At 45.7% G+C, this 27637-nt stretch overlaps 1 long non-coding RNA gene across 1 annotated transcript; it reads left to right on the top strand.

Annotated features, from left to right (window-relative positions):
- Window positions 1–13403: 13403 nt before the first annotated feature.
- Window positions 13404–25753, top strand: LOC126060855 (uncharacterized). Its single transcript, XR_007513660.1, has 3 exons — window positions 13404–13928; window positions 19221–19351; window positions 25284–25753. It is a non-coding gene; the product is annotated as an uncharacterized LOC126060855 (long non-coding RNA).
- Window positions 25754–27637: the final 1884 nt, after the last annotated feature.

A 27637-nucleotide genomic window follows, 5' to 3' on the forward strand; every position in this document is an offset into this window, starting at 1 on the left:
TTGAAGGTCCAAGGAGCTCTGGAGGTGCAGCGGTTAAAGTACTCAGCTGCTAACTGAAAGGTCAGCAGTTCAAACCCACCAGCCACTCCAAGGGAGAAAGATGTGGCAGTCTGCTTCCATAAGATTTACAGCCTTGGAAACCCTAGGGGCAGTTCTACTCTGTCCTATAGCATTGCTATATGTGGAAATTGATGGTAGCAGGTTTGGTTTTGGTACTGAAGGACCCTGGAGTCCTGGGTGACACAAAAGGTTTCGCACTTGGCTGCTTACTGAAAGGTTGGCGGTTCAAACTCACCCAGAGGTACCTCAGAGAAAAGCCCTGGCAATCTATTTCCAAAAGATCACAGCTTTGAAAACCCTATGGAGCTCAGTTCTACTCTGAAACACACCATGTTGCCATGAGTCAGACTCAACTGATGGCACTGGGTTTGCTTTTTGGGTTTTTTTCTACAGCCCCTTTCAAATTTTTAAATGTACTTCGGCCCTTTGACTTTTTTACTTTAAGGCATTTACCCTACAGACATCCTTGCACATGTGTGCAAAGACATATGAATTAGGATAATCGTTACAAACTTGTTCTAATAGCACAGATTGAAAACAATCAATATTTAACAAGCAACTGGTTAAAATTAATTACAGCACGTTCATACCCTAAAATACTAAACCAAAACCCAGTGCCGTCGAGTCAATTCCGACTCATAGCGACTCTATTGGACAGACTAGAACTGCCCCATAGAGTTTCCAAGGAGTGCCTGGCGGATTCGAACTGCCGACCCTTTGTTAAGCAGCCATAGCACTTAGCCACTACGCCACCAGGGTTCCCCCATAAAGTAGTATGCAGTCGTTAAATGGAATAAGGCCACTCCATTCTTTATCTGTGCTAAGATGAAACAACCACCAAGTAACACTGTTAAATAAAAACAAGTGCAGAACAGTGTATATAGAATGCTCTCGTTTTGTAAAAAAAAAAGAAGAGCGGGGACACGCACACATACGCTGATACATGTGCACTCTTTCTGAAATGATGCGTAAGAAACTTGTAACACGGGCTGCCTCTGGGAAGAGGACCGCAGCGCAGCCAGTCGGGATGGGGCCGAGATCTATTTTCCCCCATACTTTTCTGTACCTTCTGGGTTTGTTTTTGCTTGTTTGTTGTTTTACATGTATTAGCTACTAAATACATGAATTAGCTCTGTGACTTAGCCAGTGGGCCCCGCTCCAGGGGTGCCTGCACCCAAGAGCAGTGGCCAGGATGTGTTTTGCTCACCAGGGAGTTGGCATCTTCCTGGGTCAGTTGACACTGAGGGTCAGGACGCCTATTCTCCACGATACCTGAGGGGCCTCGGGCATCCCAGGCTCTGAAAGGGCAACAGCCCATCTGGATGAGCAGTGACCTATGGCCCATGGGACTGCTTTTGGCCATCCTTTCCCCTGGGGCTCCTAGGTTTTATGTATATGGTACGACAAATACTGATCCCCATGATCAGTTGGGAATCAGATGTAGAAGTGGAAAGTTTGAATATAAACCGCCAGAGAAAGCATCTGCTCTTTTTTTTCTAATTTATTTTATTTCTTGTTGTTGTTGAGAGTATACACAGCAGAACATACACCAATTTAACAATTTCTGCCTGTACCATTCAGTGACGTTGATGACGTTCTTCAAGTTGTACAACCATTTTTACCCTCTTTTTCCAAATTGTTCCTCACCCCTTAACATAAACTTGCTGCCCCCTAAATCTGCTATTTTTACCACCCTGCATCAGCAGAGTCTTCCTCTGGAATTTGTGCCTCAATTTCCCTCTAGAACAACCTCCTTTCTGTGGAATTTCTGGCGTCATTGGCTCTAGAGGCCCCGGGTGGAACAATTCGACAGAGCCCTGAATTCTCATGGCTCTGGAATGGGTCCGGGCTAATAAAGACAGATGGCCCAACCCAAGAGATGATAATTCTGTTGAGATTTCTAGGAAAGAAATACATACTCTTAGTGGCACAAAGAGGACTTGAGGCTGAAGCTGAGGCTGCCATCTTGCCTCCCGGGGGAAGGGCTGTCTGATAAGAGGAAGCTGAGCCAAGGAGTGGCAGGAGAGAAACCAGCTCTGAGGAGAGTTTTAGGGCCTAGATCACCCTTCACTTCACCGTATTGTCTATCCAGTCTGCATCCACATCCAAGCCGCCCATTCATTCCTCAACCCATGCTAAAGGGGCTTTTCCTTCCACTCCTTGAGCAAAAACTGCTCTTGTCAAATCTAGGGTCACTTTTCTGCCTTATCACAAGCTTCTCTTCCAGCTGACTGGACGCTTATCCTCTCCCCAACATAGTGGTGATGGAGTTCCCCAGGGCTCAACCCTGCGCCCTTTTATTTGTCTATACCTTTTCCCGAAAGGGGCCTATCCTTTCCCAAGGGGTTAATCACAATATTTGATGGCGCACAAATCTGTATCTCTAGCCCACACCTCTCCCCTGAGCTCTAGATTTGCATAATCCAATTGCCATCCTTGAGTGTGTCCAGCTCCACCCCTTTCACTTCAGTGATCCCTGCCCCAACTCTAAACCTGTTTCACAAGCAGTGTTCTCCTTCACAAATGGGGCCACCAACCACCCATGAATCTGGGAATCATGCAGACCTTTCTCTCTCCTCCCCTACACTCTACGTACAACTCATCAGCAAGACCTGCCATGTTTGCTTCAAAATGTACCTTGGATTCATTCCCTTTTCTCCCTCTTCACTCTAACTGCTCCTGATGGGCATTGGTGCTGTCCAGGTTTTCACCTCCTGGGCACATGGTAAGATGGCACTTTCCCAGCTTATCTGAAGTTTGGCATGCCTGTGTGACTTGCTGGCCAATGACATGTGAGAGGAAAAGGCATCCATCACTTCTGGTGGGGAATTTTAAAAGCCACCTTCTTCCCTTTCCCCTGTCATGGAGGTCATGGAACAGCGCTGAGATAGGGACCCTGTCAGCCTAGACCCCTGAGTGATACAGATGAGCAGAGATCCGCTGCTAACTCATGAAAAACTGAGCATGATGGAAAAATTAATTTCTGTTATGTTAAGCCAATATTGGAGCTGTTTGTTACTGCAGCACAACCAAGCCCATCCTCTCTGATACACTATCTTCCTTCAATACACCCAAACTATGGCAATGTTGTTGTTAGCATCCATTGAATTGACTCCATGTACCCAGTCCTGGGCCATCCCCATGATCATTTGGGAATCAGATAACTGTGGTTCATGGGTTTTTATTGGCTGATTTTCAGAAGTAAATTGCCAGGACTTCCTTCCTAGCATGTCTTAGTCTGAAAGCTCCACTGAAACCTGTTCTGCATCATAGCAGCACTGACAGACAAGTGATGATTGCTCACGATTTGCACCATCTGGGAATCAAAGCCAGGTCTCCCACATAGAAAGCAAGAATTCTACCACTGAGGCGCCAGTGTCCTTTTGAACGACTGCAATAGCCTCCTACTTCTGCCCTTCCCTCACTCCACACAGCAGTCAGAATAACCTTTCTACAGTGTCAATCAGATGCCATCACTCCCTGCATAAAAGCCTTTGGTCATTTCCCATTGTGTTTGGAATGAAATCTGAACTCCTGCCCCTGGCCTAAAAGACTACACCATCTGGCGAGTGCCTGTCTCTCTGACCTGTTATCCCACCCTATCCACTCATTACAGTCCAGTCCCCCTTCATTCCTTGCTACCCTAACGAGCCCTATCCTGCCTCAGAACTTCCACATATGCTGTTCCCTCTGCCTGGAACACTCTTTACTACAGTGTTCACATAGCTGGCTCCATCTCACCTTTCAGGTCTCAGCTTAAATGACACCTCCTCTGGGAGGCCCTCCCTGACCACCCTACCCCTGCACCTCGTTCATTTCCTTACTAGCTCTTACCAGAAGTTAGAATCACATTCTTGTAAATGTTTATTTACTTGTTTATTCACTAGGTTGTCAGCTCTATGAGGGCCCTGTAAGCCCTCATTAAATATTTGTTGAATGAAGACATGACTGAATGCGAAGGCACCTTGCAAAAGGTAACGCAATAAGCAAAAGGTAAGGTTGTGCTGGGGAGGGGGGCTAGTCAATATCACTGACTAAATTCAGACTTACCCACAGGATGGCTCCTTTCAAGGTCTTGCTGTCTTTAGGTGCTGTGGTGTCGATTCCAACTCATGGAGACCACATGTGTGCAAAGTAGAACTGCTCCATAGGGTTTTCAAGGCTGTGACTTTTCTGAAGTTGATCCCCAGGCCTTTATTAGGAGGTGTCTCTGGGTGGATTCAAACCACCAACCTTTCAGTTACTAGTTGTGCACTTAACTGTTCGCACCACCAAGGGACTCCTCCTTTCAGGTTCCAAGGGCCCAAACTCTTCTCAGGATTTTTACTTCTCCTCCAAAGGCAAAGTGCTGTACAATTCTAGGGGTTCCCCAGAGTGCCTAGCATGGGCTTGTCCTCCCTCCCGGCTCCAACAGCACACCGTGACAGTCCAGCCTGGAGCAGGCCCAGCCAGCACCAAGGAGTGACCAGCCGGCCCCAGCGGGGAGGCAGCCAGCTGCTGCCGCCATGGAGAGGCCCTTCCAGCTCTCTAGAAATAGCCCAAGGTCAAGGTGGTGTACTTTTCCCCCCTCCAGATGGAGAAATCTGGAAAGAGTCCATTCCCCCATTTCCCTTCCCCTACTACTGGGATCTCTGGCCCTGGCCTGAAATTTTTTTTTTTTTTCTTTTAGGGCTCCTCAATTTCCAGCCACCCCTCCACAGACTCCTCCATTTATGACTGCTCACAAAGAACTCCCAGGCTTCCAGCCCTATCTTCTCACAACACACTTTTGAGGAGGAGAGGGCAGTCTTATCCAAGTGCTGGATTAAGTCATGTGGGGGCCCTAAACACTGATAATTTGCGTGAGTTACATATGTATACATATATGCATGTGTGGAGGGGGTGTCTTAGCTATCCGTGATGTAACTTCCTTTTAAATGTGACTATACTGTTAGTTCTGAAGGAAGAAGTCCAAGCTGCACTGAAGGCACTGGCGAAAAACAAGGCCCCAGGGACTGACGGAATACCAACTGAGATAGTTCAACAAACAGATGCAGCGCTGGAAGTACTCACTTGTCTACATCAAGAAATTTGGAAGAGAACTACCTGGTCAACCAGTTGGAAGAGATCCATATTTATGCCTATTCCCAAGAAAGGTGATCCAACAGAATGTGGAAATTATCAAATGATATCACATGCAAGCAAAATCTTGCTGAAGATCATTTAAAACCAGCTGCAGCAGTATATCGACAAGGAACTACCAGAAATTCAAGCGGAATTCAGAACAGGATGTGGAACCAGGGATATCATTGCTGATGTCAGATGGATCCTGGCTGAAAGCAGAGAATACCAGAAAGATGTTTACCTGTGCCTTATTGACTATGCAAAGGCATTCGATTGTGGATCATAACAAATTATGGATAACATGGTGAAGAATGGTAATTCCAGAACACTTATTTGTGCTCATGAGGAACCTGTACATGGACAGTCGTTCAAACAGGACAAGGGGATACTGCATGGTTTAAAGTCAGGAAAGATGTGTGTCAGGGTTGTATCCTTTTACCACACCTGTTCAATCTATACACTGAGCAAATAATCCGAGAAGCTGGACTATATGAAAAACAACGGGGCATCAGGATTGTAGGAAGGCTCGTTAACAACCTGCGTTATACAAATGACACAACATTGCTTGCTGAAAGTAAAGAGGGCTGAAGCACTTACTGATGAAGATCAAAGAACACAGCCTTCAGGATGGATTACACCTCAACATAAAGAAAACAAAAATCCTCACAATTGGACCAATAAGCAACATTATGATAAATGGAGAAAAGATGGAAGTTGTCAAGGATTTCATTCTACCTGAATCCACAATCAACAGCCATGGAAGCAGCAGTCAAGAAATCAAACAACGCATTGCATTGGGCAAACCTGCCGCAAAAGACCTCTTTAAAGTGTTAAAAAGCAAAAACGTCACCTTGAAGACTAAGGTGTGCCTGACCCAAGCCATGGTGTTTTCAATCGCCTTATATGCATGCAAAAGCTGGACAATGCATAGGGAAAACCGAAAAAGAATTGACACCTTTGAATTATGGTGTTGTCAAAGAATATTGAATACACCATGGACTGCCAAAAGTAAGAACAAATCTGTCTGGAAGAAATACAGCCAGAATGCTCCTGAGAAGCAAAGATGGCGAGACTTCATCTCACATACTTTGGACATGTTATCAGGAGGGATCCGTCCCTGGAGAAGGACATTGTGCTTGGTGAAGCAGAGGGTCAGCGAAAAAGAGGAAGACCCTTAATGAGATGGACTGATACAGTGGCTGCAACAATGGACTCTAGAATAACAACAATTGTGAAGATGGCGTGGGACCTGGTAGTGTTTCATTCTGTTGTACATAGAGTCGCAATGAGTTGGAACTAACTCAACGGCACCTAACAACAACAACATACTATTAGTGATTGAATGCAAAAGTGGTATATGCCATTTTAGCAGAATGAGATGTAATGAATTATAAAATTTTTAGTAGATGTGGGTACTAAGATTTTTAGTATGTACCACATTTTCTATAAAAAGAATATTCCGCATACTCTACAACAAGGAAAACAAGTCAGTGAACTTAGTTGTCTCAACAATCGATGTAAAATTCTGTTGATCTCCCCAAAAAAATTTTTCCTTGTTTCCTGCCTGCTCAGTATCTATGGGTCTTTGCTTTGGATAACTCGTGCCCCTGTTTTGTTGATGTCCTAAGCAAGTCTTACCTTACTTAAGGAGTAATCTGTCCCCACATCTCCCCATCTTACAGGTGAGGGACACTGCAGCTCGGCGAGGTTAAGAGTCTTTTCCCAGGTGAGCTGCCAGATGAACTGGAATTCAAATTTAGGGCCCTGCCCCACATTCCGTGCCTTATCCCGTCAGATGAGGGACTTGATTAACATAGTCACATCTCTGTCCTAGCACCTGATATCATCTAGGTGTCATTTGCTCTTGGGGGCAGTTTGCCTTGTGGACTCTGACCCTCTTCCCTGGACCTCAGAAGAACAGCTTGGCCTCTTAAGCTCCTTGCCTCAGCCCATTTCCCCAGGACCCAGCTTCTGTCTGCCTGAATCTCCAGCTTCCATCTTCACCTCTGGTCCTGGCAATTGGTCTGCTTGTCCATTCACCCACGAGACCTTGTAACTGGCCTGACCACCCATCCATACACACCTCCCCTCCACTAACAAGGAGGGCTGGGGTTCCTGGGGGTCATTGGCCACTTGTTCTGAGCAGGGCTGCAAACTTCCTTCTCTTAGAGGTTCCCACAGTCTGGGAGGGAAGAGCAGGGATGAAATCAGGGAGATCAGAGGACTGGCTAGGAGGAGATGTGGGAAGGGAAACCGCTGAGCAGCTGGACAGGGCAAGCAGAGGGAGAGGTGGGAGGAGCTGCCCACAGAGGTGGGTGGCCGTCCCTTTGAATAGGACAAGGCACGGTCGGCACCTAGTAGGGTTTCTTCTAATCAGATAATAACAGGCAGAAGAGATGTAGGAATTGCTGTTGTTAGCTGCTGTAGTCAGCTCCCGGCTCCTCAAAACCCCACACACAACGGAATGAAACATTACCGGTCCTGTGCCATTCACATGATCAGTTACAGATCAGATTGTTGTGATCCATGGGTTTTTCGCTGGCTGATTTTCAGAAGTAGATCAGCAGGCCCTTCTTCCTAGTCCATCTTAGTCTGGAAACTCCGCTGAATCCTGTTCAGCATCGTAGGAGCATGCAAGCCTCCACTGACAGACAGGTGGTAGCTCCACATGAGAAGCATTGGCCAGGAATAGAATCTGGACCTCCTGCGTGGAAGGTGAGAGTTCTACCACTGAACCACCAGCACCCCACGACGTATGAATGAGTACAGATAAAATGTGGAATTCTTTTAGAATACAATGCTTTTTTTCTTTAAAGGACATTCAAAAGCTCCAAGTAAAAGCCAGCAGAATGTCCTCAAGTAGGCAACTTTCAGAACCAGATGACCCATACTTCATAAATGCACCAAGGTTCTACGCAAATAGGCACCTCAATGCCACTGCACAACTCTAGGGGGCCCCATTCACATTTTGGTGATTGTGGATTTGAATATTTATTTTGATTCTCTGGAAGATAGTGGGTGGGTGTATTATGGAAGGAGAGGGCACCTTTTTCTGATTCTATTGGGCTAATGGTACAGCTTCAAGTAAGTACTTCTAAACCCACTGTCGTTGAGTCGATCCAACTCATAGCAACCTATAGGACAGAGTAGAACTGCACTATAGTTTCCAAGGAGTGCCTGGTGGATTCGAACTGCCGACCTCTTGGTTAGCAGCCATAGCACTTAACCACTACACCACCAGAGTTTCCAAGTACTTCTAGTAAGTTCGAAACAAATTTTTTCTCTTTAGAAATTAAAATATCTCCATCATACACTTGTCTACTCTACTCATTTGCTTGACAGCCCTTTCTCTTCCCAGGGTATGCAACTGTGGAAATGAATTAACATCCGTTCTTAATTACAGAGGTCCAAATTAATGAAGAGATTTACTCTACATGCTGGGAAACGGGTGTATATTCAACATGCTGCCAAGTACGTGGATAATCCCTAGGACTTATTTTAAGTAGCATATTAGTTTGGAAATTATATGGTAATTCTAATTTTGGATGCTTTTGTGAAGACCTTCATTAACATTGAAAGCGTTCAGAGACTTTTCTTGAATTGCTTTCTTGACTAACTACCCTTCATGAATCCTTACTGTCTGTGCTCACACTTTCCAAACCAGCACCCCCGGCTCCCCAACATAGTCGAGCAATGACTTTTAGGAACACATTAACATCTAACACCACAGGCTGGTGATTGTCATGCTCTGAAAAGAGTGTTCTCAGAGTCCTTAATGTGCTCACGTGCCCTGAGAATCACCCAAAATAGATACAACAGCAACATTTCCCAAAGTTATTTGACCACTGCAAGGTAAGGCTCACCAATGAGTTTGAAAGAAGCTTTCTACCTAGACCATAAGTGAAACCAGCATTCAATAAAGGAGGGACAGACGAGGGCTCAGAATTGGAAGGCAGAAGCCAGGTGCTGACAGGTTGAACTGCCTGCACATCATTTGCTTCCTGACCAGCAGTTTTGGTCGACATGAAGACCTATCTCTGGACGTTTCTTGAAGATAGCATTTGGAAAGTGTTATGAATTGAGTTGTGTCCCCAAAAATGTGTGCCAACTTGGCTAGGCTATGATTTCCCATATTGTGTGGTTGTCCACCACTTTGTCATCTGATATGATTTTCCAATGTGTTGTAAATCCTACCTCTATGACGTTAATGAGGCAGGATTAGAGGCAGTTATGTTAATGAGGCAAGATTCGATCTGCAAGATTAGGCTGTATCTTGAGCCAATCTCTTTTGAGATAGGAAAAGAGAAGTGAGCAGAGAGTCAGGACAACTTCATACCACAAAGAATGAAGAACCAGAAAGGGAGCACATCCTTTGGACCCAGGGTCCCTGCGCTGAGGAGCTCCTAGACCAGGGGAAGATTGATGACGAGCCGACAGAGAGAGAAAGGCTTCCCTCTAGAGCTGGCACCCTGAATTCGGACTTCTAGCCTCTTAGACTGTGAGAGAATAAATTTCTCTTTGTTTAAGCCATCCACTTGTGGTATTTCTGTTATAGCAACACTAGATTAACTAAAACAGAAAATTAAATAGCAAACAGGATTGTTTGCTCTATTTTTATACTAAGTAAGATTGGACATATCTTGGGTGAGCCAACTATCACTGCGGTTGTCCCAGTCTTGTTCATTGGGAAGTCCGATGTTGAACCCCCGTGTAACAACTCATCACCACCACCCCTGTGAAGGGCTGGGAACCATGGTGCCCAGAATCTCCTTCCTCATATGAGCCCAAGTTAGAGTTTGCAATGAGAGGATCTTACATAGGATGTAGAAGGCAGGAGGGAAGCACAGCCATTATTCTTAGGGGCTTGCGAGAACAGACACAGTGACCTCATCAGATACAAGAGAATCACTGACTTTCAAGAATTTCAACTTTGCATCAGGGTGGGCTTCATAATTTCTCCCCTCACAGTTCAGTCCTCAGGCTGAGGTCTTCACTACGCAGAATAGCTTGTTTCCTCACCTACCCCTGACCAATTTTGCTATCCTCAATATTCCTCTGCTTTCTGGGGCTCTGAGCTCCATCTTTCAGCTCAACTCTCAGCTCACATGGATCCCTCTGCTGTTGCCATTCCCATCCCTCTGTTCAGCACTGACCCACACATGAAGCTCAGCCACCTTTCCTAGAGCTCCCCCAAGGCCTTTGTGTGTGCGGCCAGCTTCACAGAAGGCTTGCAGGTTACCAGAGGGGCTTTGCCTCACACCAACACAAATGATGTGATTAAATGTTAGGCACAATAATTCTTAAAAGTTATTCAGTGCCTTTTTTCTACCCCGTTTCAGTTCAGGTCTGCTTGTTGAACTCTGCTTAAACAACAGACATCCACTCTAGTTATAAGAATCAGCAGGGTAAAGAACTGCCTACCCAGTCACCATCTAGTCGACTCTGGCTCATGGAGATGCCATGTGTGGGAGGGAGGGGAAGCAGAAGAGGAAGGAGGCTGCCTAAGGTCTGGGGTCAAGGCCTAGGGCCTTGAGTGCTGAAACATGCTGTTGTTGTTAGAACTGTGCTCCACAGGGTTTTCAATGGATGATTTTTTGGAAGTAGATCTCCAGGCCTTTCTTCCGTGGACCTTCTGGGTGGACTCAAAACTCCAATGTTTCAGTTAGCAGCCAAGCACATTAACTGTTTCTACCACCCAGGGACTCCTATAAGAATTGCCAGACACTTTAAAATTTCCACCTTTCCTTTCTCCATCCCCCACCAGGCTCCATAAATGGAAAAGATTAATACAGAGAGTGATTTTCCCACCACCCATGACCTCATTCTTCCTAGAAGGAAAACACCCCTATACTTTCTATTCTTTTCATTCATTTTCTCTCACTCTCAAATTATATATTAAAACCTGTTGCGGCCAAGTTGATTCTGACTCACAGTGACCCTATAAGACAGGGTAGAACTGCCCCTTAGAGTTTCCAAGGAGCAGCTGGTGGATTCAAACTGCCAATCTTTTGGTTAGTAGCTGAGATCTTAACCGCTGTGCCAGCAGGAATTATATATTACTAACTTTAAAAGATTATATTTTACAGTGGTGGGTTTGAACCAACTACCTTCTGTTAGCAGCCAAGCACTTAACCACTGTGTCACCAGGGCTCCTTTGGTGTATGCATTAGTTATCAATTGCTACATAACAAACTACCCCAAAACTTAGCTGCTTAAACAGTAAGCATTTATTACGTCACACAGTTTCCGAGGGTCAGGAATTAAGGAGTGACTTAGCTCAGTGGCTGTAGCTCAGGGGCTCTCGTGAGATTGCAGTCAAGACGTTGGCCAGGATTGTTCACCTGAAGCCTGCCGGGGCCAGAGGATCCACATCCAAGATGGCTCCCTCAGATGACTGTGGACAAGAAGCCTCACAACATGGGCTTCCCTATAAGGTGCTCTAGTGTCCTGGCAGCACGTCAGTTGGTTTCCCCAGAGTGAGCGATCCAAGAGACAGAAGGCAGAATCTCCAATGTCGTTTATAATTTCTTCCCGCAAGCCACACAGCAACACCTCCACTTTATTCTGTTTTTCAGAAGCAAGTCACTAGGTCCAGCCCAGGCTCAAGGGGTCGGGGAGGGGGAGCCTAAGCTTCATCTTTTAAAGGGAAGACTATCAAAGACTTTGTGGACAGATCTTAAAACCACCAAATTGTGACAAGAGTACAGGACAAGAAGACAAAATGCCTATGTTCTAGCCTGAATTTTACTTCTAAAAACTGAGGGACTTGGGCCCATCTCTTCACCCTCTAGATCTGTTTTCCCATCTGCAAAACAAGAGCACTGTCTTCAATGACCACTGAGGTTTCCTTTCAATCAGTCGGTATCTCAGGGGGCGCATTGGTGGTTCAGTGGTAGAATTCTCACCTTCCGCATGGGAGATCTGGGTTTGATTCCCGGCCAATGCACCTCATGTGCAGCCACCACCCATCTGTCAGCAGAGGCTTGCGTGTGGCTATGATGCTGAACAGGTTTCTGCAGAGCTTCCAGACAGAGAGAGATTAGGAAAAAAGGCCTGGCAATCTGCTTCTGAAAGATCAGCCAATGAAAACCGTATAGATCACAATGGTCCGATGCCACTGAGCACGGGGTCACCATGAGTCAGGGGCCAACTTGAGGACAGCTAACAACAACAACACGTATCTCAAAATTCCAGCACTCAAGACCCTAGGCCTTGACCCTAGACCTCAGGCAGCCTCCCTTCCCTACACTCCCCTTCTTGCCTGCAAGCCTCCCCAGCTCCTGGCCCCAGGTGCAGCCACCACCCATCAAGTCTTCCAGGTGCTTCTTCAAGGCCTTATAGCTCCATCCTCTCCCTCAGGGGGTCTCAGCCCTGACTGCACACTGGAATCACTTTTTAAAATCCTAGTGCCCAGGCCACACCAGTCCATCAGAATCTCTGGGGTGGGGCCCAGGCATCAGTAGTTTTTAGAGCTCCCCCAGGAAATCCCAATGCATAGCCAAAGGTGAGCTACTGCTCTAACTTGGAGCATCTTTTCAATAAATAAACTTGTATCAGATTAATTACTGGTTTGCCCTTTCCCTTGGATATATATGCACTTTGAGAAATCTTGTATTGCCTAAACCAAAAAAAATGAACAACCAAAACCATTGCCATCGAGGTCATTCCGACTCATAGCAACCCTACAGGACAAAGTAGAACTGCCCCACAGGGTTTCCAATGAGCGGCTGGTGGATTCAAACTGCCAATCTTCTGGTTAGCAGCCGAGCTTTTAACCACTGCACCACCAGGGCTCCTGTATACCCTAGAGTAGAGATTAATTCTGTGATTTTCAGTTCATTCCATTTGGGGTCTGATTCCTCTAGAAAGCCATTTTCTTCAGTATTACCCAAGAGAGATAACTGAGAAGTTTCAAGAACTCGAGAAGTTTAGAGAAATTTGTCAGGGCCAGAACAGAACCTTTCATAGAACTGTTTCCCTTGCTCGGGATTTCATCAAGGTATTGTTTCCGTGGGAACATTGATCTAGTATTCATCTCTGTGACTTACACCACTTTCTCCTAGAATATAACCTACTCTAAGTTTGAACAATGGCTGCATTTTTCTCCTTGGTTATGTGCCTGTGTGGGTGTGAGAAAAGTCAACACTCTCCAAGACCAGGCAGAGCCCAGGGCGGAGAAGGATGCAGGGCTTGGAACACGCTGGTGAGGGACGCCCCTGGGGGGCCGTGAGTGTGGGGCTTGGATAGTGTTGGAAGCAGTCAGCTGTGCCTTTCCCTCACGTTCCACTTCAGTGAGCAGCTGTGTAGCGTGATCACCATTCCAGTTTGCCCAGGACCAAGGGGTTTCCTGGGACGCAGGACTTTTAGTGGTAAAACCAGGAAAGTCCTGGAAAACCAGGACAGTTGGTCACCCTACAAGTGCATACCTTCCACCATTGGACACTCCTGGAAACTTCTCATGGGCAGGGATCACCTGACCGCATCCCCAGTTGGTAAACACCTACTGGCTGACCGAATACCTTGGTGGAGATGGGATTGGAGCTGCCCTGCAAAGAGCCTGGGCAGCTTCACTGGCAGAAACGAGGGCAGCTACAGAGCCCTGCGCCCATGGGCTCTCAGATTCCAGTCCCCAGAGCCCAAGGCCCAGGACGTGGAACACAGCCTGCCATGTCGTCTTCCATTGGCAATCTCCAGTATCTGCGGGCCTGTCACAGAGAAGGAGTCCCTGGTGGTGTAAATGCTGAATGCTGGACTACTGACCAAAGGTAGGCGGTCCTAACACACCCAGAGGTGCCTGAGAATAAAGGTCTGGTGATCTGCTTCCAAAAGATCACAGCCTTGACAACCCTGTGGAGCAGTTCTAATCTGCACACGTGAGGTCACCGTGAGTCAGAATCGACTTGACAGCAACTAGCTTGGTTTGGTCATGGGGATGTGACCTGCTGCCTGTGCCTAGAGCAGTGATTCACAACCTTGGTGACACCTACATCCCACCCCTAGAGCTTTTCATCCCAGTGACCTGGGGTGGGGCTCAGGTTCACATACGTACACAACTCTCTTTACCTTTTCCAATAGTTTCTTTCTTGGCAGGAAATCTCTGTCCCGGTCATGAAAATTTTGTTCCTCTTAAAAGGTCTCTAGGAGTCCCTAGATGGTGCAAAAGGTTAATACACTCAGCTGCTAACCAAAAGGTTGGTTGTTCCAGTCCATCCAGATGCTCCTCGAAAGAAAGTCCTGGCTATCTGCTTCAGAAACAGCAACCATCAAAAACTCTATGGAGCACAGGTCCACTCTGACACACGTGGAGTCGCCAGGAATCAGAACTGGCTCGACGGCAACTGGCTTGTCTTGTTTAAACATCTCTAATGCTCTCTCTGAGGTTATATGGAGCAAAATGGCCTCCTACAGAAACCAGACTTTTTTGCTATATCAACAGCAAATCATATTATATAAATCGCCATGGGAAATGTTGATTTTTAAAAGTTCAAACCACTCTTCATTGTCTGGAATAAGTTGTCCAGCTCATGGGTGTGGGTACATATTTTGTCCCAAATTGGATTCCCCTTCCCTCCAGCTCTCTTCTGGGCCTCTATTCACCTTGAGCCCCAGCTTCAGGAGGCTTCTCTCGGCTCCCATCCTCCCCTTCTGATCTCCTAGTTCCCATATCACCTTTGTTTCTATAGTTTAACTCTTGGGATGCCAGTGCTGCCCCACAGCCATAGCCCCTACTGAAGCGGAGGGCTGCCTCACCTGGCCAAGCCAGCCTGGGCCAATCAGACTCTCTCTCTCCCTAGAATCTGGGCAGGGTCTCTGATTAATCTGCTTCCGGCGCTGTCTCTGTAAGATCCTGAGTCTCAGGGACTAAAGTTGCCACATGCGGAAAGATATTTTGAGGGCATGAGCAGCAATGATCAAACTGAGAGAGCAGGTCTGCAAATGTCCAGCAGACACAGGCGACCAGACAGCAGTGAGGAGAGCTAAGACGGGAACCCAGAGCCAGACTTATTCGCACAGAATTCCTGGTTCCCATTCTCCTCCTTCCGGAGGCTGAGCTCTAAATCCTGCCCCTGGGTTCTGTGAGATCTTTGTCTTAAATCCCTCTTTAGCTAAACCAGCATTAACAGATTTCCACCGCTTGCCACCAACGGACCCCTGGGAGTCATCAATGTCCACCCCTCCCCCCCATAGGCCCGGCACAAGCACCATCTTGGAAACCTAAGTCTGGTCCCTTCCTGTCCCAACAAGGTCCCCTGAGCCCTTTTCCAGTCCCTTCCAACTCCAAGGAGCAGCCGCAGGGTTGGCACCATCCGCCCCGTGGGTCTGTTCCCTCTGGGAGTTGGGGGGTAGATGGCTTCTTCCCAGATCCGGGCTTCCTCTGGCTGCATCGTTGCCCTCATCCCCCTTCCCAGAGCGGCCCTCAGCCCCCTCCCCCTTGGTCCTCCACCTAGAAACATTTTTAAACACTTTTGAGTGGAACACTCGAAAACAGAGTAAACAGTGGTTTCCTCACATTCCGTCAGCCTTTGTTTTTCAAGACTGAAGAGCCTTAAACTGGAGAATTGCCCCACCCCACCCCTCCTACCCCCGCCCTCTGTCTTGTAGTCCCTGGCTCTTGCCTGGCCTGGGAGGAGGGTGTGGGTCGGGATTGCTGGAGTGCACCGCAGTTTCAGATTCCCTGTTAGGCGTCCAGTGTCCTTTCCCATTGTCGCCACTCAACCCCAGTCTGGCCCAAGAGTGGAAAATGACCCACCAGTGAGAGCAATGCCCCCCTGATGCCAAGCTCACTCCTGACCAATGTGCCATCATGCCTGCTCCCAGAGTGGCTGGCTTAGCTCTGTCGACGACATGGCCCCAGACCTGCCTTGAGCAGAGGGACTTGGCTTCTCCTCTTCTCGGATGTGGCGTGGGCCTCTGGGGACAGCTAGAACAATGTGGAGCCCCTTATCAACAGCTAATCCCATCCTGTCCGGCTCCTGGACTTCCCTTCTGAGAAACGCCAACTTTTATTTTAACACACGGCAAGTTGCCTTCTGAGTCACCTCGGCCCTAACTGTGTGCCAACAGAGCAGCACAATCCCTCCCTAACCCCACGGCCAAGCTCTTCCGTGGGAGCGAAAAGCAAATACCTTCAAGTCCACAAGGAGTGAGCCTGGCTTTCTCCTGCCTCCTCAAGAGCTCTTAGCATTCCAGAGACCCTCACACAGCACCAGAGTCCACCCTCTCATTCACTGCTGAGTCTGCCAAAGCCCAGAGAGGCCAGGGGCTTGCCCAGCGTCACACAGCAAGGTCAGAACTCCTGGCCCAGTCCCTTACAACTGTGATATACACTTTTCAGAACATATGGAGAGGAGGGAGTGGATACAGGAGCCATCACTGTTCGGATGTGTTTCTATGTACGTCTCCATTCTATACTTTCCCCGAAGGGGGGCTTGTCTTACCTCAGGGTAAGCAGTCAGCTCTAGGGCCTGACTCAGCAGCAGGAGAGGCCTCGGGCACCCTGGGTGTCAGGGGTAACATTGCCCAGAAAGGGGGATATCAGAACACCAAGGAATCAGAACTTCTAAGTGACCTAAACTGTGACTTGTGCTAAATGGCTGGATAAATGGCTAATAACAAGAGTTGGTATTATGAGGACATCCACACACCAGCATGTTCCAGTTACATCTACAGCCTGGGAAGCGAGAGCTGGGTCCAGAATGACGTCCCAGAGGTCCAGACAGTGCTTTGCCATCACTGACCCCTTCTGTTCCAAGACTCAGTGTGGATTTATACCAAATACTGATCCCCAGCGGGATTTGGGGCTAATTCCCAGTTAACCTTGAATTCAGTTACCACCACTCAGCACCCTCCCCCCCGCCCCCGACCCCACACACACACACACAGACAGACACACTTTCTCATTCATCAGAACATGGCTCTGGAGGCAGTCTACAGGTCAGATCTTAGCTCCACCAATTACTAGCTGGTTGTGAGAGAGAGAGAAGCCTTGGGCACGTCACTCACCCTCTCTGTAAAGTATAAATAGTAATAGATTCTTCCTCCAAGGTTGGTTTAAGTATAAAAGCACACAGAACAGTGCCTGGCATGTAATAACATAAGCTGTTATTATTATTTCAAGAACTCAGCAGATGCAATCTGCTTCCTCTAGCCCCCTTAAGTACACTGCCCAAGGCCAGAGTGTGTGAAAGCAGGAAATACAAGTCCTGTGATCATTAAGGACCAGGCTGGGTGCAGCTTTGGAGATGACTGTGAAATGCAGGAACATAAGCCAGAAGCTATGGTCAGAACATTCCAGAATTGGAACAGAGGTTTTGTTAGTCTAATGTGTGTTCTACAACTCAGCTAAAACATCAAATGAACTTTTACCTTGTGTGTTGCTCCGTGTTTACCCAATTCTCTTCTTTCCCCTTCTGTGTCATGACAAAAGGTAGAAGCGGATGAGAGGTTTTCATCCAACAGATAAAGAGACTGAAGATCATAGACTATTGGTTCTGGTCCAAGGGGTTCCAAATTTTTGGTAACCAAAAACCTGATCCACTTCATGATGTCTTTTATAAGAAGTGTTTTTATTTATATATTTTTATTACAAGCTTGTTTTTAATTTTTATTTTCTTCATTTTGAAATAAATTTTAGACTTACAAAAACATTGCAAACACAAACGCAAAGAATTGCCATAAACCTATTACCAAAAACCAAACTAGTGTCCATGGAGTCAATTCCAACTCATGTGTTCAGAGTAGAAATGTACTCCACAGGGTTTTCAATGGCTGTGATCTGTTGGAAAGAGATCACCAGGCCTTTTTTCTGAAGTGACTCTGGGTGGACTTGAACCCCCAACCTTTTGGTTAGTAGCCCAGTGTTTAAACATTTGAGCCACCCAAGGACTCCACCTGTCACCCAACTTCCCCAAATGTTAATGCCCTACATTACCACAGCATAATTACCAAAACTAGGACCTGAACATTGATACTACACTTTTTAATAACCTCTAGACCTTATTTAAACTTTGTTCCACTGGTGTTCTTTTTCTGTTCCAAGATCCAATCAGGGATCACATATTGCATTGAGTTATCATGTCTCAGTATCCTCCAATCTGGGGCAGTTCCTTCACTCTTTGCCTTTGACACTCCTAAAAAGTAGTGGCCAATTATTTTCTAGAATGTTCCTAAATTTAAGTTTGTCTGATGTTTTTCCACGAGGAGGTTGAGGTTATGCATTTTTGGCAGGAAACCCACAGAAGCAACATTGTGTCTCTCTCGGTGCATCATGTCAGGAGGTACGTGGGTTGGTATATCTCATCACTGGTGATATTAACTTTGATCACTTGGGTGAGGTGGTTTCTATCAGATTTATCCAATACAAAGTTACTATTTCTCCCATTGTAATTAATAAGTATGTTATGCAGAAATACTTTGAGACTATGCAAATGTCCCGTTTCTCATCACACGTTCACCCACTAATTTTGGTATTCATCAATGGTTCTTGCCTGCAATGATTACTACAGTGGTGTTTGCCAAATGGTAATTTTCTATTTCCATCATTCCTTCTACATTTATTCACTGGAATTCTACTGCAAGGAAGAGCTTTCCTTCTTCCCCGTTTATTCAGTCATTTATATTAATATGAACTCATGGATATTTGTTTTATTCTGTGGGTTATAATCTATTACAATCATTTATTTTGTTGCTCATTGTGGTGGTTAAGGTTGTGTGTCAACTTGGCTGGGCCATGATTCTCAGTGGTTTGACAGTTATGTAATGATGTGGATTGGCAGTTACATAATGCTGTAATGATGTAGTTATCCCTCATTTTGTGATATAATGTAATCACCTCCATGATGTGATCTGATGTGATCAGTCAATCAGTTGTAAGCATAGATAGTTTCCTCGAGAGTATGGCATGCATCCAACATATATGGACGTTCTGGCAAAGCTCGCAGGCTTTTGCTCACTCTGGATCCTGTATCCAGCTTATCATCATCTGACCTCCAGTTCTTTGTACTTGAGCCAGTGGCTGCCATATTGCCTGTTAATCTTGGATTTGTCAACCTCCACAGCCCATGAGCCGGCAGCCTGCTGTCTGACCTGCCAATCTTGGGTGCATCAGCCATTGCAGCTACATGAGTCAGGAGAAGCCTCCAGCCTGATGCCTGACCCATGGACTTGGGACTTGCCAGCCTCTACAACTGTGTGAGCCATTTCCTTGAGATAAATCTCTCTCTCTCTCTGTATGCATATGTGTGTGTGTGTGTGTGTGTGTGTGTGTGTGTGTATATATATAGAAACCCTTGTGGCATAGTGGTTAAGAGTTACAGCTGCTAACCAAAAGGTCAGTAGTTTGAATCCACAAGGTGCTCCTTGAAAACCATATAGGGCAGTCCTACTCTGTCCTGTTATCGACTCGACGACCACAGGTTTATATACACACACACACACACACACATTCACATTTCACTGGTTTTGCTTCTCTAGAGAACTCAGCCTAAGACACTCATATTGTCCCATATTTGGTCATTGGGACCCACTTCAGTTTGGGTTCTATGTCCTTTTGTAATGCCCTCATGCTTTTTGAGCACTTTTTCTAGCACTGCAAAATCTTCCAGGCTCATTTACGCTTTCCCAACCCTGGAATCAGCCATTTCTTCAAGAAGCCCTGATTTATTTTGTTGGAGAATAGTGCTCAGAAACCAAGATCTAGGGGTTAATATGACCATAGATACTGTGGTGTCCTTATTTCTAGGCCCTGTCAGGGGTAAGGCTAGGAAATACATGTATGTTTTTTGTATATATACACACATACATACCTATTTCTATTTCTATATTTAACTCTATGTATAAAACCATGAGCCCAAACCAGTTCCTCCGATTACAATCAAGTACAACAGTGTGCATTCTAACCTTCCCCCTTTCCATATTTGTTACTCCTCCTATCAACAGTGGAAAAACCTAGCTCTCACTATCCATAATATATTTACTTATTCGCTTAATCTTAGAATACACATGAGCAAGTTTCAGAGTTTTTTAAGTCTTTTTTTAAGTTTTTGTGACTTTAGTCAAATAATGACATGCTACACTAACTAGACAGTAGACAAGTGGTAACTTCTTGAAGGGAAAGACAACATACAATATAGGGGAAGTCAGCACAGCTTGACCAAGGCAAAGACATAGAAACTTCCTAGACATATCCAAACACCCTGAGGGACCAAGTGACTGGGCTGAGGGCTGAGGACCATAGTCTTGGGGGACATCTAGCTCAATTAGCATAACATAGTTCATAAAGACAATGTTCTACATCCTACTTTGGTGAGTAGTATCTGGGGTCTTATAAGCTAATGAGTAGCCATCTAAGATACATCTACTGGTCCCATCCCATCTGGAGCAAAGGAGAATAAAGAAAACCAAAGACACAAGGGAAAGATTAGTCCAAAGGACTAATGGGTCACATCTACCACAGCCTGCACAAGACTGAGTCCGGCACAACTAGATGGTGCCTGGAAACCACTACGGACTGCTCTGAAAGAGATCACAATAGAGGATCCCAGACAGAGCTGGAAAAAAATGTAGAACAAAATTCTAGCTCACAAAAAAACAAACCATACTTACTAGTCTGAGAGAGATTGAAGAAACCCCAAGAGTATGGCTCTGGGGTTCCCTTTTAGCTCAGTACTGAAGTCACTCCTGAGGTTCACCCCTCAGTCAAAGATTAATACACAAACAGTAATAAATTAATAAATTGTGTAATTAATTAATAAAACGAACAGTAATACATAGAACTCAACCATATATATGAGACTAAATGGGCACACCAGCCCAGGGACAAGATCAAGAAGGCAGGAGGAGACAGGAGAGCTGGACAAATGGAAATGAGGAAACCAAGGTCAAGAAGGGAAGAGTGTTGACGTGTCATGGGGTTGGTGACCAGTGCCACAAAACAATATGTGTATTAATTGTTTAACGAGAAACTAATTTGCTCTGTAAACCTTCATCTAAAGCACAATAATAAATAAATAAGATTAAAAAAAAAGACTTATGGGAAATGTTAGTCTAAAGGACTAATGGACCACATCTACCACAGCCTCCACCAGTCTGAGCTCAGAACAACTAGATGGTGCCTGGCTACCACCACCAACCACTCTGACAGGGATCACAATAGAAGGTCCTGGAGAGAGCGACAGAAAAATATAGAACAAAATTCAAATTCACAAAAAAAAGACAGAGTTACTGGTCTGACAGAGACTGAAAGAATCCTGAGACTACGGCCCCCAGACACCCTGCTAACTCAGAATTGAAGTCACTCCCAAAGTTCACCCTTCAGCCAAAGATTACACAGGTCTACAAAACAAAGGATAACACATGCAAGGAACGTGCTTCTTAGCTCCATCAAGTAAATAAGACCAAATGGGCAACATCTGCACAAAAACAAAGATGAGAAGGCAGGAAGGAACAGGAAAGCAAGACAGATGGAAACGGGGAACCTGGTGTTGACAAGAGGAGAGTCTTGACATGTTGCTAGTATTGCAACCAATGTCACAAAACAATCTGTGTATAAATTGTTGAATGAGAAACTAATTTGCTCTGTAAACTTTCACCTAAGGCACAATTAAGAAAAATAATGACATGCTAACGCACAGTGATAAAAGCTTGGCTGCTAACCCAAAGGCCAGCAGTTCAAATCCACCAGCCGCTCCTAGGAAACCCTATGGGGCAGTTCTACACCATCCTGTAGGGTCACTATGAGTCAGAATCGACTTGACTACAACGGTTTGTTTGTTTGTTTTAATGACACACTTTTAAGACTAAAAGTGAGGCAAGACGGCAAAGGTGGTGGTAGCCGGGCACTATCTAGTTGTTCTGAGCTCAGACTGGTGGAGGCTGTTGTAGTTGTGGTCCATTAGTCCTTTGGACTAACATATCCCATGCGTCTTTTTTTTTTTTAATAGTAGTTAATTGAATGAACTCTGGAAGAGAAACTCTGGAAGGAAAGTTGTTTAACTTTTCTCCATACCTCCTTCCTTATCTGCAAAATAGGGGTAATAACAATATCTAGCTCATAGGATTGAGGTGAGATAATGCACGTCCAGCACTTAGCGCATACGAAGGCCTGGATAAACCATACTCCTAAGTATTAGCTATTAATTAGAAAATAAAGCAAATATATCAATTAATATCTAACTATCTTAATGAAAGGATAGCCCATAATAATATCAACTGATGCAAAGAAAATAAGAAAGGGGTTGGAAGCTTTCGAGGTTCCTCATATGGTCTTTTCATACAGGCTTGTCTTTTCATAGTCGTAATATTATTTTAATATACGAAACAGGCAATTTTCCTCCAGTAGGTGGCAGCACTTGCGCCACCGACTTCAAATCATGTTCCTAATGGCTGTTGGTAATAAAGTCACCAAGCAGGAGACTACCCAAGTGTATTAGAGAAAGAAAGCAACATGGGAAGTAATACCCTCATACAAAATGTGAAAAATAATCCACAACTTGCGACTCACCCCCTTGGGATTCAAACACATCTGCCCACACCTGGCGCAGTCACACGGCATCTGCTCCCCGAGGTGAGTGCAGCTTATGCCTCCCAGGCCTTGGAAGGTCGGCCCTGGGATGGGAGTGTGAGACAAGCTGGACAGGATGTATTGCAGGTCCCACAGCCAGGCAAGGAGCTGGAGCAGGCTCTTGGGCCCCTGACTCTTCACACTCTGGGGTCCCCAGGCCCGGGGCCTGGCTTGGACTTATACAGGCACCTGAACCTGTAAGTGCACCCTTACTGCCTGGGGCTAGAGAAACAGGAGTGTAGGTCTTAGGTAAGAAACAGAGACCCACTAGAGATAGCTAGAAGAGGGGTCAGAGGAAGAAGACGGAGCCCCGCGGTGGAATCTTGTGCCAATCCAACCACAGAACAAGACATTCAGCCTCAGGAAATAAAGGAGGCTGCTAGGGTCACTGCCTTCTTTCACTGACCTAGCGCTATCAATCCTGTTCCCTTGAGTGCAGGAGAGGGCAAGAGACAGCCTGGGCTTTCCTCCCAGATCTGCCACTTCCTGTAGGACCTTGACTAAGTTACTTACCCGCTCTGTGCCTCAGTTTCCTCATCCGTAAATTGCAGATAATAATACGACACATTGCATTGAGCAAATCTGCTCCAAAAGACTTCTTTAAAGTGTTAAAAAGCAAAGATGTCACCTTGAGAATGGTGTTTTCAATAGCCTCACATGCGTGCATGAGGGGGACAATGAATAAGGAAGACCAAAGAACAACTGACACTTTGAATTATGGTGTGGTGAAGAACATTGAATATACCAGGGACTGCCAGAAAAACGAACAAATCTGTCTTGGAAGAAGTACAGCCAGAGTGCTCCTTAGAAGCTAGGATGGCAAGACTTTGTGTCACATACTTTGGCCACGTTATCTGGAGGGACCAGTCCCTGGAGAAGGACATCATGCTTGGTAAAGTAGAGGGTCAGCAAAAAAGAGGAAGACCCTCGAGGAGATGGACTGACACAATGGCTGCAACAATGGGCTCAAACAGAGCAATGATTGTGAGGATGGCGTTAGGACCGTGCAGTGTTTCGTTCTGTTGTACATATAGGGTTGCTGTGAGTCGGAAGCAACTTGAAGGCACCTAACAACAACCTCATGAGGTTTTTGGGTTTTCATGAAGAGTAAATGAGATAATACCATCAAGTACTTATAACTGAGCCTGGCATATAGTGATTGCTTAATGAATATTAGCTTTTGTTATTAATACTATAATTAATATTTTATTATTTTCATTGTCATTAATTGTTTCCTTATGGTTTCTGGTCCCCTGTATTTGTTACCTGTTTGTGACCATGATGGCTCCTAGACTATGATCCTTCAGGGGCCACCTCCCTCCGGGTCTGTTAGTTCCAGTTCCTGCTCAAGGTCTCTGATGAGCCCAGGCCAACACCATGTACCAGGCCACAGGCTGGGGCTCTGCGCATGTGGAGGCCCCTCTCCCTGGTCCAATCAGATTTAACTTGTGGGATGGCAGCCACAAGGCTATTGAGAGCAGCCAGCGCCGTGGTAAAGGCGTTCCTTCCAGAGGAGGTTGGAGTAGGTAGATAGCCAGAAATACAGCAGTCTTAACCTATATGTAAAACATCTTCCAAAGATAAGTACCAAAAACTCTTCACCATGGAGTCAATCCCAACTCATACATACGCTATAGGACAGAGTAGAACTGCCCCCTAGGGTTTCCAAGGAGCAGCTGCTGGATTCGAACTGCTGATCTTTTGATTATTAACCACCATAGCTATTAACCACTGTGCCACCAGTACAGGCTGTTGTAAATAAAGTATAAATTAATTTAAAAATGTTATTGAATCCACGGTAACCTCTTATCATAATTGACTTCCCAATTAATGTACAAAAGCTATCATGTGGGCGTCCATGAAATATTTTAATTGTAAAAGGTGTCTTCATCCTCAAAAATGTGGAAAACAACCCTGTCATACTACACTGAGCTGCTTCCAGTCCACCTTCAAAGCAGCTGACAGAGTCTGAAATTCCTGGACCAACTCACACTCTGTCCCGCCCCTCACCTGGGACTACATGGAAGCCTGAGGGTCCTACAGGCCTGGAGTTCACACCCCTCCCTCCACCCTTGGCCTTTGTTCCTGAGCACCCGGGTCTGCAGCATCCCAGACTGAGCTAAAGAGCCACCACTTGGGGGCTCTGATTTTTAAGGGTATTCATGGGTGCTTTCCTTGGGCATCTCCTTTCCCCACAACAAAAGCATTTCGTTGGGCTGGGAATGACCTACTCTGCCTGAGCGGTAAGGTGGAGCATCCAGTAGTGGCTTTGGGGGATGGCAAGGACTCTGGCCTTCAGGAGGACTCTAGAAAAGGAGACTAAGGTGAAAACGAAGGCAGGTAGGTGAGGTGTGCAAACCCCCAGGCCCTGGGCCCTAGAGATGGTGGGACAGAACAGGAAACCCACTGTTAGAACAGGGGCCAAGCCTACAACAAGGCCAGGATGATGACTCTCCGATTCTCTCTGGGGTGCAGCCTGCAGGGGAGATTGTCTTATTAACTCAGGACAACTGCAATTCTGATCACCTCATTCTCTGTTTAAATCTTACTGCCTCCCCAGCACCTTCAACAGAACAAGCCAAAGATCCAAACGCTCAGCTTACACCATGCTAAGCACACATGTGAGTTATCTCTATAGTGTCTCAGGAATCTTGCAAGAAAAGTAGGACTGATCTCATTTTTTGGATGAGGAAACCAAAGAAGCATGGCAGCTGACCAGGCTCATACATCCACAAAGCAGCAGGGTCAGAACTGAATTCATGTCTCTCTGGCTCCAAAGCTGGGCCCTGAGGAATTCTGAGGACTTCATCGGGCTGTGTCCTCTGAGGGAAAGGAGCTTCTCACTGAAGATTGGCTGACTACAAAGGGACATGAGGGAATTTCTGGAATGATGGAATTGTTCTCTGGAATGGTGGTTACTTGGTACTTAAGTTTGTCAAAACTCATCCAAGAGAGCACTTGAGGTCTGTGTATTTCACTCTATGTAAATTATACTCAATTAAATATATATATATGGAGAAAAATCTTTGACTGGAGGTTAAGCTGGGTCGCTGAGCACCTGGTTCCCCAAAGGTTAGACGACTGGGTTTCCCTGAGCCTTTCTCTTCCCAGCTGGTAGTCCCAGGCAGGTGGGCAGAGTATCCTTTATTCTGAGAGTCCCTCCAGGTGGGTGGTCAATCCTGGAGGAACACAATCTTTAGCTCATAAAAAATACTTTTACATCTAAAGACTTCACCAAAAGAGTAAAAAGACCACCTACAGACTGGGAAAGAATTTTCAGCTATGACGTCTCCAACCAGCGCCTGATCTCTAAAATCTATATGATTCTGTTAAAACTCAACCACAAAAAGACAAACAACCCAATCAAGAAATGGGCAAAGGATATGAACAGGCACTTCACTAAAGAAGATATTCAGGCAGCTAACAAATACATGAGAAAAAGCTCTCGATCATTAGCCATTAGAGAAATGCAAATTAAAACTACGATGAGATTCCATCTCACTCCGGCAAGGCTGGCATGAATCCAAAAAACACAAAATAGTAAATGTTGGAGAGGCTGCGGAGAGATTGGAACTCTTATACACTGCTGGTGGGAATGTAAAATGGTACAACCACTTTGGAACTCTATCTGGTGTTTTCTTAAAAAGTTAGAAATAGAACTACCATACAACCCAGAAATCCCACTCCTCGGAATATACCCTAGAGAAATAAGAGCCTTCACACGAACAGATATATGCACACCCATGTTTATTGCAGCTCCATTTACAATAGCAAAAAGCTGGAAGCAACCAAGGTGTCCATCAACGGATGAATGGTTAAATAAATTGTGGTATATTCACACAATGGAATACTACGCATCGATAAAGAACAGTGACGAATCTGTGAAACATTTCATAACATGGAGGAACCTGGAAGGCATTATGCTGAGTGAAATTAGTCAGAGGCAAAAGGACAAATATTGTATAAGACCACTATAATAAGATCTTGAGAAATAGTATAAACTGAGAAGAACACATACTTTTGTGGTTACGAGGGGGGTAGGGAGGGAGGGAGGGTGCGAGAGGGTTATTTACTGATTAGTTAGTAGATAAGAACTACTTTAGGTGAAGGCAAGGACAATACTCAATACACGGAAGGTCAGCTCAACTGGACTGGTCCAAAAGCAAAGAAGTTTCTGGGATAAACTGAATGCTTCAAAGGTCAGCGGAGCAAGGGTGGGGGTTTGGGGACTATGGCTTAAGGGGACTTCTAAGTCAATTGGCAAAATAATTCTATTATGAAAACATTCTGCATCCCACTTTGAAATGTGGCGTCTGGGGTCTTAAATGCTAATAAGCGGCCATCCAAGATGCATCAATTGGTCTCAACCCACCTGGATCAAAGGAGAATGAAGAACACCAAGGTCACACGATAACTATGAGCCCAAGAGACAGAAAGGGCTACAGGAACCAGAGACTTACATCATCCCGAAACCAGAAGAACTAGATGGTGCCCAGCCACAACCAATGACTGCCCTGACAGGGAGCACAACAGAGAACCCCTGAGGGAGCAGGAGATCAGTGGGATGCAGACCCCAAATTCTCATAAAAAGACCATACTTAATGGTCTGACTGAGACTAGAGGAATCCCAGCGGTCATGGTCCCCAAACCTTCTGTTGGCCCAGGACAGGAACCATTCCCGAAGACAACTCATCAGACATGGAAGGGACTGGACAATGGGTAGGAGAGAGATGCTGATGAAGAGTGAGCTACTTGTATCAGGTGGACATTTGAGACTGTGTTGGCATCTCCTGTCTGGAGGGGAGATGGGAGGGTAGAGAGGGTTAGAAACTGGCAAAATTGTCATGAACTGGAAGGGCTGACTCATTAGGGGGAGAATAAGTGGGAGTATGGAGTAAGGTGTATATGAGCTTA

The sequence above is a fragment of the Elephas maximus genome, chromosome 17, assembly GCF_024166365.1.
Source record: "Elephas maximus indicus isolate mEleMax1 chromosome 17, mEleMax1 primary haplotype, whole genome shotgun sequence".
In the NCBI taxonomy this organism is placed as follows: Eukaryota; Metazoa; Chordata; class Mammalia; order Proboscidea; family Elephantidae; genus Elephas; species Elephas maximus.